The sequence below is a fragment of the Fukomys damarensis genome, unplaced genomic scaffold, assembly GCF_012274545.1.
Source record: "Fukomys damarensis isolate Sample0158 unplaced genomic scaffold, DMR_v1.0_HiC HiC_scaffold_18, whole genome shotgun sequence".
Taxonomy (NCBI): domain Eukaryota; kingdom Metazoa; phylum Chordata; class Mammalia; order Rodentia; family Bathyergidae; genus Fukomys; species Fukomys damarensis.
This window is the reverse complement of record NW_022900930.1, coordinates 37794996-37811548: the sequence shown is the minus strand read 5'-3', so window position 1 is coordinate 37811548 and position 16553 is coordinate 37794996. Positions and strand designations below refer to the sequence as shown.

At 48.5% G+C, this 16553-nt stretch overlaps 3 long non-coding RNA genes across 3 annotated transcripts; all 3 read right to left on the bottom strand.

Moving 5' to 3' along the window:
* Positions 1 to 460: 460 nt before the first annotated feature.
* LOC104866044 lies at positions 461 to 6886 on the bottom strand. Its single transcript, XR_781326.2, has 3 exons — positions 6617 to 6886; positions 1390 to 1493; positions 461 to 610 (listed from the first exon to the last, which is right to left on the bottom strand). It is a non-coding gene; the product is annotated as an uncharacterized LOC104866044 (long non-coding RNA).
* Positions 6887 to 7131: 245 nt separating this feature from the next.
* Positions 7132 to 8503, bottom strand: LOC104866043. Its single transcript, XR_781325.1, has 3 exons — positions 8468 to 8503; positions 7680 to 7916; positions 7132 to 7256 (listed from the first exon to the last, which is right to left on the bottom strand). It is a non-coding gene; the product is annotated as an uncharacterized LOC104866043 (long non-coding RNA).
* Positions 8504 to 8614: 111 nt separating this feature from the next.
* On the bottom strand, positions 8615 to 9679 carry LOC104866042. Its single transcript, XR_781324.1, has 3 exons — positions 9280 to 9679; positions 9107 to 9201; positions 8615 to 8898 (listed from the first exon to the last, which is right to left on the bottom strand). It is a non-coding gene; the product is annotated as an uncharacterized LOC104866042 (long non-coding RNA).
* Between the last annotated feature and the right edge of the window lie 6874 nt (positions 9680 to 16553).

Genomic DNA, 16553 nt, shown 5'->3' with positions numbered 1-16553 from the left:
TCTCTCTGTGTAGCGCAGGCTGGCCTTGAACTCACAGTTTTTGTGTCTTTCAGAGAAAGCGCTGTGTACCACAAAAAGCGTTGTCAACAAAGGGTGACAAAGGTCTCTGTTAAGGGTCGCACAGGCCTAGGAACTTTCCCTCTAGCAGCTCCTCCCTCCCTCATTATTGTTTTGTTTTTCTTCTACAGTTCTTGTGATCTCAAGTCCTGACATTTACAGTTTTTGAAGGCAGAGGCAGATTTTTATTTTCATTTCACTGACTAATTTAGGAGTGAAAGAACAAGTTTGCTAAAATTTCCAAAAATGATTGATCTTTGGATAGATACCAAATATATGAAGTACCAGAGCAAAACCAAGACTTATTTAAAAGTTTTAAGGAAAACACAGAAACTCAGCATGAAAATTAATTTTGTCACCTTCACAAAAATCAGGTGGTCTCCTGAGAGTTAGAGCTCAGCTCAGCTGACCACGGCTCTTTCCCGATTCCATTTTAGTGCAGTCCCGGCTCGAGCAACCAGCTGGGCCGGCGTGCAGCATTTCCATGGGAGGTTTCTTCCGTCAGAAATAGTCAGGCACGGTGGTGCAGCCTGCAATCCTAGGCATTCAGGGCCTGAGGGAGAAGGTCTCATTTCAGCCCATTCTGGACAACAGAGCAAGATTCTTAGCCTCTCCCGGCTCAAAAAAGAAAAAGGGACAAAGGAGGGAGAGACAGACAGACAGAGCATAATCCCAGCATTCAGGGGGCTGAGGCAGGAGGACTGTTTCGAGTTCAAGGCCAGCATGCACTCCACAGGGCATTCAAGGCCAGCCTGATCTACACAGCCAGACCCTGTCTCCAAAAAAAAAAGAAAGAAAGACAGAGAGAGAATCAAGAATCAAGCCGGGGATTTAGCTCAGCAGTTCTGCCATCTGCCTCGCAAGTGCTAGGACCTGAGTTCGATCCCCAGTACCAAAAAATAAAAAAAAAAAAAAAAAAAAAAAAAAAGAATCAAGAATCAGATCCCTAATCAGATCCCTAATGCCCATCCTCCTAAAGTAAAAGGGTTTTTACATTTCATACAAAGAATGGGGATAGGTCTCTATGCACTGGTCTACATGTGCAGCTGAGAGATATAGGTAAGTAAAACAAATTCACTTTCCATTTATAGGGGAACATTTATTCAGATATTTGGTTATTTGTTTATTTATTTGTGTTTTGAAGCAGGGTCTCAGTACACAGTTCAGAGTGGTTTGTCTTTGAACTCACTATTTAGCCTGGGCTGGCCCCAAACTCATACTGATCCCTCCTGCCTCAGCCTCCTGAGTGCTGGGATTATAGGCATAAGTCACCACCACATTTGTAAGGGTTTTGTATTCTTATAAAAATAACCCACAAGAATATATAAAAACCTTTAGTGGTTACATCTTCTGAATAGGGACTGGAAATATAGAAAAATGCTGGAGACTCTTGTAGTCAGGTTCCAGTCCCCACTTGCCCAGTATTCGATGCAGGCCTGAGGAAAAAAAAAAAATAAATAAATAAATAAAAATAAAAACAAAAACAAAACACTAAGAGACAGAACGAGGAGAGAGAAAGCAGGGTGCCAGGATGACCAATGCCAGTGCAACCAACAAAGGCGCTGGCCAGTCCCAGGCACTTTTATTGGCAATCAGTTGGGGTAAAGGCAACGTGTGGTTTCTATGGAAATTAATTTAAACCAGGCTCATAAAGGACAACACAAAGCATTCTCAAATTAAGAACAGAATAGACAAAATACATGCTTGTAATTAGTACTTTGTCCTTGTCTGAAGGTTTTAGCTGTGGGAATGAATTTGGGTGCGAGTTACTCTGACCTCTGCACGTACGCTTTGGCCAGACTCACGTCTATGAACAAGTCAATCGTGGGGTTAACTCTTCACAGCCTGCCTCCGGCATAATCAGTATTACAGCCCTCTGCAGAAAAATATTTTCATTCGTTTAAATTTTCTGCATTCTAAAATTTTTACCACATGTGACTTTTGATGCGTATTTTGTTTTTGTTTTTGAGACAGGGTCTCACTATGTAGTCGAGACTGACCTAGAACTCACTATGTAGCCCAGGTTGGGCTCAAACTCACAGCGATCCTCCTGCCTCAGCCTCCCCAGTGCTGGGATTACAGGCGTGCGCCACCACACCCGGCTGAAGCAAATTTTCTTATTTTTAATTATGCACATAACTCAGGATTGCACAGGAAGCAGTGTGATGTGCGTATATTCCAGATTGTTTTTCCTGTGTACTCTAACAACACATATCACATAGGCTCGGGGTTTAGCTCAGTGGCACCGAGACTGCTTCGCAAGCTCAAGGTCCTGAGTTCAATTACTGGTACCAAACAAATAGACGAACAAAACGAACAAACCCCCTTCCCCTCATGTACCACATAGCAGGGTTTTCTTTTTTTTAGAAAAGCTTTTCAGTAAGTTGTCCAGGCTGGCCTGGAATTCTCTATCCTCCTGCTTCGTCCTCCTAAGAGCTAGGATTACAGATGTGCAGCACCACACCTAGCTTCACATTAATATATTTGTTTTTTTCTAATACACACACACACACACACACACACACACACACACACACACACATTTTTTGGTACCAGGGATCGAACTCAGGACCTTGTGCTTGCAAAGCAGGCAGCGGCACCACTGAGCTAAACCCCCGGCCCAAACTTTTTCTACTACATGTATAAATCTTGTTTTAAACTGGTCAATAGTATTCGCGAGCGCACGTGCGTGCGTGCGTGCGTGTGCGTGTTCAGGCGCAAGTTTACGGAAGCGAGCCGTGGCTAGGAGGCGGGGCCTTGTCGCTGGGGGCGTGGCCTGGAATCCCCGGCTTCTCCCAGAGTGTGCAAGCTTCCGGTGAGCAGCTTTTCCTGCCCCGTCCTTCCACCCTAAGGTTCCAGCCCCTGAGCCTGCTGAACATGGATGGAAACTTCTTTATTTTTAAAGTAAATTTTATTTTATTTTATCCCATTTCCCCCCTCAAACCCCTTACCTTTCTGAGTACGAAAGCTTGGTTTCCAGTTTTCCTTCTGTTTTTACTTTTTTCTTGTCCCGTCCTTCCTTTCTGCCTCCCTCCTCCCTTGTTTCTCTTCCCATTTGAACACTTTTTTTCCATTTCCCAGCATCCACGATACATCTTAATCCTTATTTCCACATTTAGTTTCTCACAAGAAAGAAACAATGTGGTATTTAAACGTGTGTCTGATGTATTTCACTTAAGAGTATGGTCTCAAGGTCCAATGGATGGAAATCTTGTTGTTTTGTCTCGTGTTTTTTTTCCAGGTATGGGGAATGAACTCAGCACCTTGTGCCTTGAAGGCAGGTCCAGCGCCAGTGAGCTACCTCCCTGGCTTTCAGTGGATGGAAACTTCTGAAATATGAGCCAGAATAGACTTCTCTCTCTCTCCTGTAAGGTGCAGGTGTCAGGTGTTTTGTCCTGGCAACAAGGAAAGTGAAAGAGACAGTGGTCCTGGGGGCGGGGTGGACCAGAACTTGTTCATGGTGGGCCGGTCTCTTCCACCCAGTCACTGCCTTCTGATTAGGGAGTCTCAAGTACTACAGAACTAGCTGCTTTCAGTTCCTTGACGTTTCCCATACTGCTGTACTGAACTTGCTACTTCTTTCTGTGCACACTGGTGCATACGTGGATGTATTTATTGGAATAGGGTCATTATTATACAATTAAAGTATTTTGAACAAAATCATGCTCGGGCACGGTGGCACCTGCCTGTAACCCCAGCACTCTGGAGGCTGAGGCAGCAGGATCGTCTTGAGTCTGAGACCAGCCAGGGCTACAAAGTGGAAAAAAAAAAAACCAAAAAGAAACAAAGAAACAAAAACACCAGAGCATTTCAAAACACGCTGCTGGTGCCTCAAAAACGCCAGCAAAGCAAAACAAAAGAAATAAAAACAAACAAACAAAAAATCATGCTTTGGAAAGTTACTGGGAAAAGTTCTTTGAAAATAAACACTATAAATATGATATATACTTAAAAATTGGCCCGGGATTTAGCTCAGTGGTTCCAGCACCTGCCTCGAAAGCACAAGGACCCAAGTTCGATCCCTGGTACCAAATAAATAAACATTAAGTTTTCTCCCCAGAAGTTATTGGAAAGTAGCCAAAACAAAACGGAAAGGGGGGGGGGTGGCTGTGTGACTTAAACACCAGTGTCATAGCACACATCTTAGCGCCCGGTCTGCTTCTAAATCATACACATTGAATAAAACTTGGGATGGAAAACGCTAAGCAGGGAAATTACATTGGCCATATTCGTATGACGTGGCCCATATTCGTATGAAGAGAAAATCACAAGTGTAGGGGAGGATGTTAAAAACACCCAAAGCCGGGCGTGGTGGTGCACGCCTGTAACCCCAGCACTTGGGAGACTGAGGCAGGAGGGTCACAAGTTCGAGGCCAGTCTGGGCCACACAGTGAGACCCTGCCGCTCACATAGACCCACACCAGCAAGGCCGTCCCGAGAGTGGCGAGTGTGAGCGAGTAGCCAGCCCACATCCGGCTCCCGCGGCCTCGATGGGGCCGTCAGCTAGGCGTGGTGCCGGGCTTCCGACCGTTTTACCAGTTTTAGAAACCCTTTGCTTTGGGCAAGTCTTCCTGCGTCTGCCTGTCTTCCACCCAAGGCCGGGTGCTGCTGAGGAAAGAGCCTTGAGGTTCGCAATTCTAGCGTCGCATTCGTTGTCCTGGAGTGGACAGCACAGACGACCAGGGGACTTGGCCCAGCCTCCCCACCAGGCGCAGGGGCAGGCGCACAGGGGAACCCGGCTTCCTTCCTGTCCCCATGGTGACCGCGGGGGGGGGGCTGCACAGCGTAGCTAAGTGTTTAATAAATGCTTTTTGATTAAGTTGAGCAGCGTCATAGCAGGTGGAAAGCACTCCGTGCAATCACCCTGATTAGATATTTTCCCTTGGCAGGAGTTCAGATGGCGGCTCTGCTAAATCCACAGCGTTGTTTTGGGAAATCGTATAAGACTTCAAATCGCCTCTCCGCGACACCTGTCTCACGCCTGTGTGGGTGCTCTGGGACAGTCACATGTCCAGAATCTGAGCGTCTGCCTTTACTCCGTGATTTTAAATTTTTTTTACTAGTTTTTTTTTTTTTTTTGAGACAGGGTCTATGTAGTTCAGGCTGGCCTTGAACATACTAAGTAGCCTAGAACTCACAGCGATCGTCATGCCTCAGCCTCCTGAATGCTGGGATGACGGGTGTGCATCACCGCACCCAGCCAGTGATACAGTTAGCCACGTGCCTGTGATTCCAGCACAATGGAAGGCTGAGGCAGGAGGGTTGCGAATTCAAGTCCCACCTTGGCAACTTAGTGAGACTGCAGCTCAAAACTGTAAAGAGAGGTGGGGATATAGTTCAGTGGCACCCAGTACCATAAATAAGTAATAACAGTAACGACAATACAGGAAAACATAGCCTGTGCCCTGCTGTAGTCAAAGGTGCCAGCGTGTGGTCCTACAGCATCTAGGTGCGAAGCTGCAAAGGAAGTTAGGAGAGTCTGACTGGAAATGAGAAGAGGGTTTGGGGAGGCGTCCCGAGTGGGCGGCGGAGGCCCTTTCTCTGAGGCAGACACCAGTCACGCCATGGTCACAAGCAGCGCACCGAGCTGATCCCGCCCGCAGGAGACCAGGCGGGGCGCGGGGGCGGAAGGCCGAGGCCTCAGGGTTGCCTCCGATTCGCCTCACCCCAGCCGCCTCCTTCCCTCCCACGCTCGCCTCCGGGCCCTCCCGGCCTGCGCACGGATTCCTCCCCGAAGTAGCTGGCTTCCCGGACACAGCCAGGCCTAGGGCCAAGGCCAGGCCGACCCTGACTGAGAGCTTCCCGGGCCGGGCGGCTTCCGACCAAGCGTCCCGCGGTCACCCGGCGCTGCCCCTCGAGGCTCGGCGGCCGTGAGCAGGTGTACTGAGCATGTAATCAATAGGTAGAAACTAATAGAATCAATAAGCAAAAAGTGCCCTGTGTGACTAGCAGCAAACAGCTTAGCTGACAGCTTAGCTAGCTAACAGCTATGACCTAATGCAACTGACAGCTGGAGATAAGAAATACTTGCCTTGCTGTCCTAGACCGTCAGCTGTTAGCTAAGCCCGCCTTGCGACCGTCTGCTTCCTTATCTCCCGCCTTGCGACCATATGCTAAAGGGAAACTCCAAAACATTCTCCACCCTACGACCACCTGCTATTGACCGGAGTACCTGGCCCGAGCGATAAGGAATAGCTAGGGGTATAAATACCCCTAGCCCAAGACCAGTCGTCGTCGTCCATCCCGACCCGACCTGACCGCCATTCGTCGCTGCGTCACGCGACTTGACCGACTGCTGCCGGAGGCCCTGCTGGAACCGGAGCTGATCGTCACGTTGCAGTTCGAATCTCTGCCCGACAGCCCGGCGCTCGGTGTCACGGACTCAGGTCGTATAACCCTGTTACAGCTTATGCCTCAGTATGGCATCTGTCTCGATACTGAGGGGAAGGACTAGAATGCTCTCCTGATTGTGGTTGTGATATTTGCTTTGATATTGCTTTGCATTGCTTGTGTGACAATAAAACCCCTTTAAAGACATATCACTTGTAGTTTTCATTACCTCGGGGCGAGTGAGACGTTTAAGCGCTCACAGCCTGGGATCCGACTCCTGTTCGTGCTCGCGACAGCAGGTTCACTTGGGGGCCGTGGATCCGGAGCACCGGCTGAAGACGGAGAGTGTGGGGTCACCTTCACCCCTTTCCTGTCCTTGCCAACAAACTGGAACTCCCCTACTCCTACACCCTCAGTAATTAATTAATTCGGGTTGTGTGTTGTCACGCGCCATTATTTCCGGGTTCTTCATGCCCTACATGAATTCCGGGTTTGAGTCCGCCGGTGACGGTGGTTTGCGCTTGCGCAGATGAGGCGCTTGGCTCGTCAGAATGATGCAGGCTGGCATTGACCAATAGAAACAGGCCACGACGCCCGGGTGAATATAAAGGCAGGCTTGCATCCGGCTCGGGGTCTTTCCGCCATTGAAGATTGTAGAAGAAACTCCAATAAAGCGTGCATCAGAAGAATCCTGAGTGTTGCGTGCTCCTTGCTGGCGAGGTGCGCGCATGTGCGCGCGTTTTTTGTTGTTTGTTTGTTTGTTTTTGGGACAGTGTCTCCCTCTGTAGTTCAGGCCGGTCTTAAACTCACCGTGTGCTCCTGGCTGGCCTCAAACTCGAAGCGATCCTCTTGACTCAGCTTCCCAGGCGCTGGAATTACAAGGCCTAGGAGTGATCTCTCTCTCTCCCTCCCTCCCTCTCTTCCCCTCTGTGCCCCCCTCCTCTCCTTGGCCTTTGCCCTCAGCTACATCCCCAGTCCCATATTTTGACACAGGGTCTCACTAAAGTCACTAAATTGCCCAGGCTGGGCTCCACCTTGTGGTCCTCCTGTCTCAGCCTCTCCTGGCTGAGAAATGGTTCGTGGTATGAAAAAAATTGAACCTGTTACCTACCCTTCCTCCATCTCTTTCTCTCCTCGCCAAGTACCTTAAGCCACTCCAGTGGTTGCTCCTAACTAGGCTGGGGCAGCCCAGAGCGCCGTCCCAGTGGTTGGAGGGAGGGGAAACTGTGGCAATATCTAAGGAAGCTGACCGGTGTCGCAAGACCTGAGCAATCAGTTTGCTCAAACCTCACCTGCCGTTAGAGGTGCAGTTCCCCGAAGTCCCACTAGGAGGCGTTGCTCCTCTGTCAATCATGGAGGCTGCGTTGGCAGACTTGCGTTCTGGTGCAAGGGAAATATCCGGCGCTTCTAAGCACGAAGATAGAGGCTGGTGTTTCCCTTTAGCGCTGTTTGCAAAGTCTTTTTAGTGAAGCGAATTATTTGAATAGCACTTCGTATGTGTTAGGCAGTGTGCTAGGAGGTAGATATACCTAAATAGCCAAAAAATTATAAAGTGTTAGACTTCAGGTAAAAGTGTCAGTGTGCACCTGTGAGCTACTCAGGAGGCTGAAGCAGGAGGATCGCTTGAGCTCTGATTTTGAGGCCAGCCTGCTGGGTAATACAGAGGGTGATCTGACCCAAAATGCCCCAACTAAAGCTTTTTTTTTTTTTTTTTTTTTTGTAGTACTGGTGATTGAACCTAGGGGTTCACACAAGCTAAACAAGTGCACACTACCACTGAGCTAAACCCCCAGACCTTTAAATTAATTGTTTTTTGAGATAGGGTGTCAATATGTAGTTCAGGCTGGCTTTGCACGCATACTAAGGTTAGTAGGTTGGCTACTAGAATTCAGAATAAGCATTGACTTATTGGCCAAAATATTGATCCTCCTGCCTCAGCCTCCTGAGTGCTGGGATAAAAGTGTGCACCACCATGCCTGGCTGCAATTCAATTCTTTAAATTGCATTTAGACTGACATAGGCCGGTGATCCTCCTCCCTCGGCTTCCTGAGTAGCTGAAATTATAGGCATTGTCACCCACCTGGCCCAGTTGCTCTTTTCCACAACCATTTTCTTCAATATTGCCTTTATATAAATCTTAGATGATTGAGATTTGTTTTACTTTTTTGAAACAGGGTCTCGTTCTGTAATTCAGGCCTGGAACTCACTATGTAGCCCAGGCTGGCCTCGAACTCACGGCAATCCTCCTGCCTCAGCCTCCCAAATGCTGGGCTTACAGGTGTACACCAGGATTGAGAAGTGGAACAGGAAGCAGTATAAATCACTTCACTGCAGAACTTGAATGTTGGGGCATTCTAATTTCTCAGCAGATATGACATTAACAGGAGTGTGTAAATTTCACATGTTTCCTTGCCTGCTCTGGGGAAAGGAATGACCTTTTGCCTGGAGCATCCCAGCGCCTTAAAACAGTAGCACTGCCGGATGTGGTCTCTGCTTCCGGTTGTCTTCAGCCTGAAAGAAGGTTAAAGACAACATGAGAGTTTTCCACAGGCGAATCCGAGTGATTATTCCAACACCTCCCTTTCCCAAGGCTCTCCATCCTGTACTGGGGTGCTTCACAGTCTTGGGGTATCCGGTGGTGCCTGGTTATGGAGATCTTAGCAATTTGGACGACTTTTTCAAGTCACCCTGTTAACCAAAGAGCAGCGATGGTACCCACCAGAAGCCACGCTGTTTGGACTGTGGGTATTGTAAATGTTCTCTTTCGCTTCAGCTGTTTATGCAACAGCTTTTAAGATTTCCTGCCATCTGCTTCTAAAAGAGGAAGAAAAGGGAAATGATTTGCAAGTATGTGAAACACAGCGTTATATTTAGAATTGGGTTTGATCTCACTTTTCCGCAATGTCTTGGGGCTGAGAAAGCAGGCCAGGCCCGGGGATCCGTGCTCCCGGGGGAGCGTCCGTGAGCTGCTGCTGTCTGCGGGGGTCACACGGTTCGGTCCGGTTAGGTCTGGTTCGGTCCGGTCGGCAGCTGGTTTCTCCTTGGTCTTGTTCTCGGCTTGGGGACTTCCGTCTGCGGAGCCAGCACCCGTGCCCGTAAGGACCCCGGTTCTGTCGGCCGAGGCCCCACCCTGAAGACCCTGTTTTCGTCAGAAACCTCCTTCAAAACCGACTCCCACGTACAGTTGCATCTGGAGGCGCGGGGGCTGAGGGGTTGAACGCGTGATTTTTAGAAACTTCAAAAGTTTTGTCAGTCCACGTTTGCAGCGCGCAATGATCCCAGTGATCGTGGGGAGTCGGTGCGTGGACGCGACGCCCCGCAGTTCTTCCCCACCCCTTTTCCCTCCCCGTGCCCTCCTCCTCTGGCTGTCTCCTCCCGTTTTCCTGTTTTCTGTCATCTTCCTTTATTTGGCTCCTTATCGTGTTTATACTTTGGGTTTCTCGCGTAAGGAGAAGCCATGTGATATCCAAGCTTGTGGGTTCATCATGGGAGCTTTGGAGAGGTGCAGCGGGGCCCGCAGCCGGGAGGAGGAAGGGAGCGAGGGCTCCTGTTCTCACGGAAGGCCCATCTCAGGGAGGCCGAGGCGCAGAGACGCAGGCAGGCCGGGGACTCGCTGAGATGAACCCCAGAGCAGCGGGTCTGAAGGGGGAGCTGAGAGCCGCACGCAGGCCAGCGAGCAGCAGGAGCAGAGACAGGGCCGGGGCACAGGCTGAGGGAGGAAGGGGAGGCAAAGAGCACGCCTGGGCTTAGGAGGTAACTTAAAAGGGCCCAGAAAGGAAAAGAACAGACTAACGAAGCGGGAAATATGACTGGAAAACAGAACAGTGAGATTTCCCTGGGACCTTACTGTGTAGGGGCCGCTGTATACAGACAGTTTAAGGACGGCAGACGACATGGTTCTGATGTTCCAGTTAGGAAGCCCAGCCAGACCTGACGGCCCACGCCTATAATCCCAGCACTCTGGGAGCTGAGGCAAGGGCATCCCAAGTTCAAGCCCAGTCTGGGCAATTTAGCAAGACCCTGCCTGAAAGATTTAAAAAGGGCTGGAAGGGCTGGGGATGTAGCTCAGCGGTGCAGCACCTGCCTGACAAGTGCGAGGTCCTGGGTTCAGTTCCCGGTACTGAGAAAATGAAAGCGGGTGGTGGTGGCTGGGGATGTAGCTCAGTGGAAAGGTTCATCGTCCACTGGTGCCAAAAAAGGAAAAGGAAAGAAGAAATCGGAGGCAGGCAGAGGTCATGTAGATTGTTCAAGGTCATGCCAGGCAGGGCAGCCAGGAGGTAACGTCGGGTGCAACAACCCAGAGTACGCAGGGAGACAGATGGAGAGGGAGCAGGGATGGGGTTGAAGGAGGGTTGAGGAGAGACAAGAAGACCTTTGAGAAGTGCATTCCAGACCAGTAAGGACTCTGTCTGTCTTGTTTTAGTTTGGTTTTTGGTTTTCTGAGACAAAATTTCATGTGTCACCCAGGCTGGTCTCAAACTCGCAGCAATCCTCCTGCCTCAGCCTCCCAAATGGTGGGATTACAGGTGTGCACCACTGTACCCAACAAGAGAATATTTAAAGTCAAAGAGGAAGAGGGCCCTGGAGGAAACCTTAGGACTGAACAGAAAACAAAAGATGTGACAAGGAACTGCAGTGTCAGAGATACCAGAGTGAAGTAAATCAGCCAAGTAAGAGAGTTTCGAACGGGATTGAGCTGAGTGGTTCCGCTGCCTGCCTCGAAAGTGCAAGGACCCGAGTTCGAGCCCAGGTACCAAAAAAAGAAAAAGAGTTTCAAGAGAGGCTTGTTCTACACTGTTCGGGGCTGCTGCACTTCGTGAAATTTTCAGTAGCTCAGGTTTGCCATACATACTGATCTCATTGCCGCCCGGGAATTGGCGCACACACGTCACACAGTTTATTATTTGCGTCCCCTCTCTGCGTCCTGCTGCTGCTGCTGCTGCAGTTGGATCAGAAGCTCCGGGCCCCGTCTGTTGTGATTCTCGCGAGAAGAAAGCATGGGTGGCCTTGACGGAAGCCTCTGTGCCCTGTGGGAGGGGAAAGTGTGTCCCTGACGGAGGACTGGGCCATGGAGCGGCCCCGAGGGTTTAGGGAGCCAGTTGTGAGGGGTGACAGATGGGACGAGGCGCAGCAGGGTCGTGTTGTTATTTTAAGAAGAAAGCTATGCAGGTTACCCTCCTGCTGCAGGACAGAATGGACAGGGAGAGAGAGGCTGAGGGCACAGAAAAGGGAGGAGCCACCGATAAAGGCCCTGGAGGCAGGGAGGGCTCGACGGAGAGGCAGAGACAGAGACTGAGCTAGGAAGAAGGAGCTGGAGAAGGAGAGGAAGAAGGAGGAAGCCGCAGTCCGGAGCCCCCAACCCTTTCCTCCGTTCCCACCAGGCCCAGGAAGCTTGCGGGGTTCCAGTCCTGCGCCAGCCCTGGGGGCTGCAGCGGCTCCAAGTGCAGCGGCGCCAGCACGCGCAGAGCTGGTTTGGTTTGGTTTGGTTTGGTTGCTGTAGCAGAGATGAGACCCAGGCCCTGGGCTTGGCAGGCACCTTGCCACTGAGCTACACTCCGGCCCCTTTGCGTTTTACTTTGATGCAGGGTCCCACGAACTGCCCTGGCTGGCTGGCTTCAATCCCGCCTCAGCCACCCAGCTAGCTGGGATTGCAGTTATAGGTCACCATGCCTGGCTGGATGGTTGTTCTTTTAAAGACCCCAAGTTTTGGGTAGCTAGTTACAGTAGGAACTGAAACATCTAGACAGAATTATGCTTTCAGTATCTAAGTTGCTAAAGCAGCCTTTTTGCAGGTCATAGTTACAACCGCAGTAAAAACGCACAGGAAACAATGACTAGAGGGCTTTGAGGAATGAACGGAATGGCCGATTTTTGGAGAAGAGTAAAACTTAGAGGAAGGGACAAGGCTGAAGTAAATTTCCTCTTTGTTTGCAGCCACAGTCGTTTCCCCAAATTGAGAGACCCGATCCAAAAATGGGCATCCGAAATGAACAGACACTTCCCAGGTGAGGAAGTAGAAGAGGCAAACAAATATATGAAAACGCATTCAACACGCCTGGTTTTTTGACAGATGCAAATTAAAACGATGCTGAGATTCCACCTCACTCCAGAAAGAATGGCTGCTATCAAGAAATCAACCAATCACAAATGCTGGTGGGGCTGTGGGGACAAAGGAAGGTAGACTGGTGCCAGTCTACTGAAACCGTGTGGAGATTCTTCAGGAAAACCTAAAACTAGAGGTTTCATTCAAACCAGTCCTTCTTGGTATCTTCCCAAAAGAATCGAAGGCATCATACCACAGCAATATAATTGTTCCCATGCTTATAGCAGTGCAATTAGTAATAGCTAAATTGGCTTGTTGTTTTGTTTGCGTTTATTTTTTTGTACTGGGGATTGAACTCAGGACCTTGTGCTTGCGAGCCAGGCAGCGGCACCATTGAGCTAAATCTCTGGCCCTGAAATAGCTAAATTTTGGAAACAGCCCAAATGCCCATCCATTGACGAATAGATAAAGAAGATGTGTTTTTAAAAATACAACAGAGTACTACTCTGCCATAAAGAAGGATAAGTGTGAGACATTTCTTGCCAGATACACCTTGAGACCACACTCTTAAGTGAAACAAATTGGACACGCATATTTAAGTACCACATTGTTTCTCTGGTGTAAGAAACCGAAAGTGGAAATAAGGACCAAAATGTATAACAGATATTGGGAAATGGGAAGAAAATGTTCAAATGAGAAGGGGAACAAGGGAGAGGGAGAGGGGAAAGGAAAGAAGGGACGAGAAAAGGAATAGAGGGAAAAAATGGAAACAAAGCTTTTGTAAATAAGGAGGGGAAGAGGGGTCCAAAGGGAAGGGAGGGAGAAAAAGAAGAAGCAGGAAATATTATGTAGAGGTGCCAATTCCCCGTGATGAATGTTGTTATTATGCATATCGAGAATGTACCAATAGAAGTTTAATAAATAAATAGCCACCCGGCTAAAAATAAGAAACCCAACAGAGGAATCATGACAAACAGGCAGCTACAGTTTGTGGGGATGAGAGGAAGAAGGCAAGGGAGGGCAGGGGAAGCAGAAAGGCCACGAAGCTCCGGGTGATGTATCCGCTCCCACGGTGAATGCGACAGCGCGGGTCCCAGATGTGTACGAAGACACGCGGGGATTCGAATCACGTGCTTCGAAAGGTTGTTGTGGAGAGCAATTAGAGAAACGTAAGTTAGGTGTCAGTCATTTTGTAAACTCTGTTAATTAGATCCTAGACGCTAAATTTAGTAGAGCCTAGTAAACGACCTTGGTTAAGAAGATTTGAGCCTTTTTGCGTGAAGAAAGGTAGGACTGTAAAGTCGTAGGCCGCATTTTTCTCAGACAATCCGACGTGCTACAATTTGTGTGTGTTTGTGTATTTCCCGTTACAGTTCCAACCTTGACAATATTAGCTTCTTCTCTCTTTCCATCCATATTTTAAAAACTAACATAAACCGCTGAGCACAAAAAAAGCACATTAAAGACAAATTTTACCATGTTTGATCTATAAACATATTTAACATGAGATTTTTTTTTGATGAGGCAAAATGTCAAGACATTCATTGATATTTCTAGAGGATATTTACTTCTTTAACATGGAGATTTATCATGAGGGCTAAAAATGCAGGCGTATACTATAAATAACTACTGTTATTTATAGTTTTAGCCCAAGCAGCAGTTACCTGCCATTTTATTTCACCCCAAAATAAAGGGACAGGAATCTGAGAAATTTTGCCTGTGCTCCCAGCACTCAAGAGGCTAAGGCAGGAGGATGGAGGCCAGCCTGGGCTCCATGTGGCGAATTCAAGGCCAGCCTGATGTACATAACGAGACCCTGCGGTTTTTTTTAAAGAAAAAAAAATGGCACACCATACCCAGACATGGTGGCACACATCTGTAATGCCAGCTACTCTGGAGGCTGAGGCAGGAAGATCATCAGTTCAAGGCTATCCTGGGCAATTTGGCAAGACCCTGTCTTGAAATTTTTTAAAACAAGGTGTAGCTCAGTGATAAAGTGCTTACCTAGGACGCCCAAGGCCCTGTACTAGCAGGAGAAGGGTGGAGAGGGAAAGGCAGGAGAGGACAGGAGAAAAAGGCATACATTTCCCCTCACTGAACTGAAACTAACCTCGGGGGAAACATATTTAAAATTTCTATCACAATTTCTATCTTGATGTTAATTCATTAAATCCTTGTCTGAGAGCAAAGGAAGAGAAGAAAAAAAAAGTTCATTTTCCCTAAATCACAGACTCCAACATTGAAATGCCAGCTTTGCAGATTGCCGCTTCAGTGTCTCACGGGCATCTCAAATTTAAAAGAGTAAAAGCAGGAACTTTAGATTTTCTACCTTTCTGTCCTGGGGACTTCTCCAAATCACTGGATCGAAAAGCTGCTTTCAAGCAGCACCCAAGGCCAACAAACTTGGAGGTCGCCTACCTTCAAGCCACAGCACACCTTACCGCCTTCAGCTGTGAAACAGACGACAGATCTCTTTCCCGGGGCACTGCTACCCTCTCCCCGACCTAGAGCGGTCCGCTTCCCACCAGAACGACTGGATTCCAAGGGCTGCCTGGTTTCTCTCTTCAGCGGTCGTTTCCTGCGCAGCAGTGGGAGCGGCGGGAAGAAGGAAAACAGCAAAGCTTGAGGCTCTCCGTGCACGGTGCCCGCGGGGTTTTTGCCTTCACACTCGGAATCAAAGCCCTGCAGGTTACAGGGGCAGAGTATCAGAGCTCCCCAGTCTGAGCGATTCCAGAGCCAAGCGCGGAGGCAGACAGAACCGCGACATCCTGGGGCACCGGGCCTGGCACGGAGGGCAGCGCACGTGAGGACAGCTTCAGTGAGGAGGACCCAGAAGCTGTGGGAGAAGAAACCAGGGAGACGGATGCCACCAACCAAGCCCCTTTGCCGTCTTCAATTTTACTTTAAATTTGGGTCTTCCTGCTTAAAAACAAACAAACAAAACCCCACCAGGCTACTATAGTAGTTACTCATCTTGTAATAGTAATGATATCCAACTATTTTTGTGTATGTGTGGTACTGGGGATCGAACTCAGGACCTTGTGCTTGCAAGGCAGGTGCGGCGCCCTGAGCTGAAGCCCCGGCACTCTATCCAATTTTTAGATGAGTTAGGGCATGTGAAATGCTTAGAAGTACTCTTGGTGGGCAGAAAACCCTCCATACATTGTAGCTAGAATTGTTACAACTGTCTCATTAGTGAAACAGACTTTTCACAAAAGTAACAGCTTCCACTCCCTAGCCCTGGTCACAGTTAGCTGTTTACACAGACTATGACCATGGGTAAGACAAATGCCACAAAACAATTTGATGAAGAAGTAACAGGTTATCTAAATTGGTCTATATGCAACCACTGTGGAAATCAGGATGGAGATCTCTCAAGAAACTAAGACCATAGGTTGCATTTGACCCAGGTATTCCCCTGCTGGGTATCTTCCCAAAACAATTAAAAGAATCAAACCCCAGCAATATACGCTCACCCATTTCATAGTGGCACAGTTTGTAGTAGCGAACACTTGGAAACAGCCCAATTGCCCAACAACTGGAGATTAGATAAAGAATTTTTTGTAAAATGGAGTACTACTCAGCCATAAAGAATGAGAAACTAGAGACATTTGTAGCTAAATGAGTGTACATTGAGGCCGTACTATTAAGTGGAATGAAAAGGACACACGTGTGTAAATACCAAGTAGTTTCTCTGATATGAGAAACTGAAAGTGTAAATAAGGGTTGAAATGTATAACAGATAATGTGACAGAGGAAGAAAAGGGGCAAAGGGGTCATCCAGGCTCGCCCCAACTAGCCATCTTCCGGCCTCAATCTCCCAATTACTGGGATTGCAGTTCTGTACCAGCAGGTTGGTAACAAATACAATTTCTAATGAATTCATTGTAATGAATTCAAGAGTCTTTGTCTGAAATAGGAGCTAAATCCGTGAGAACTTTGTTGTTCTGCTGCCTGGACCATGGAACTGAGATTTCTCCATCACACCTCAGGTAGGAAGCACGCCCGTAACAAGGCAAGAACCCAAGGAGTTCTTCAGGTACCACTCAGAGAACAAAGAGAAACATAAGCTGTGGGATCCGCGGTTAACAAGCCGAGGAGAACAAGCGCTTGTCAGAGAGGC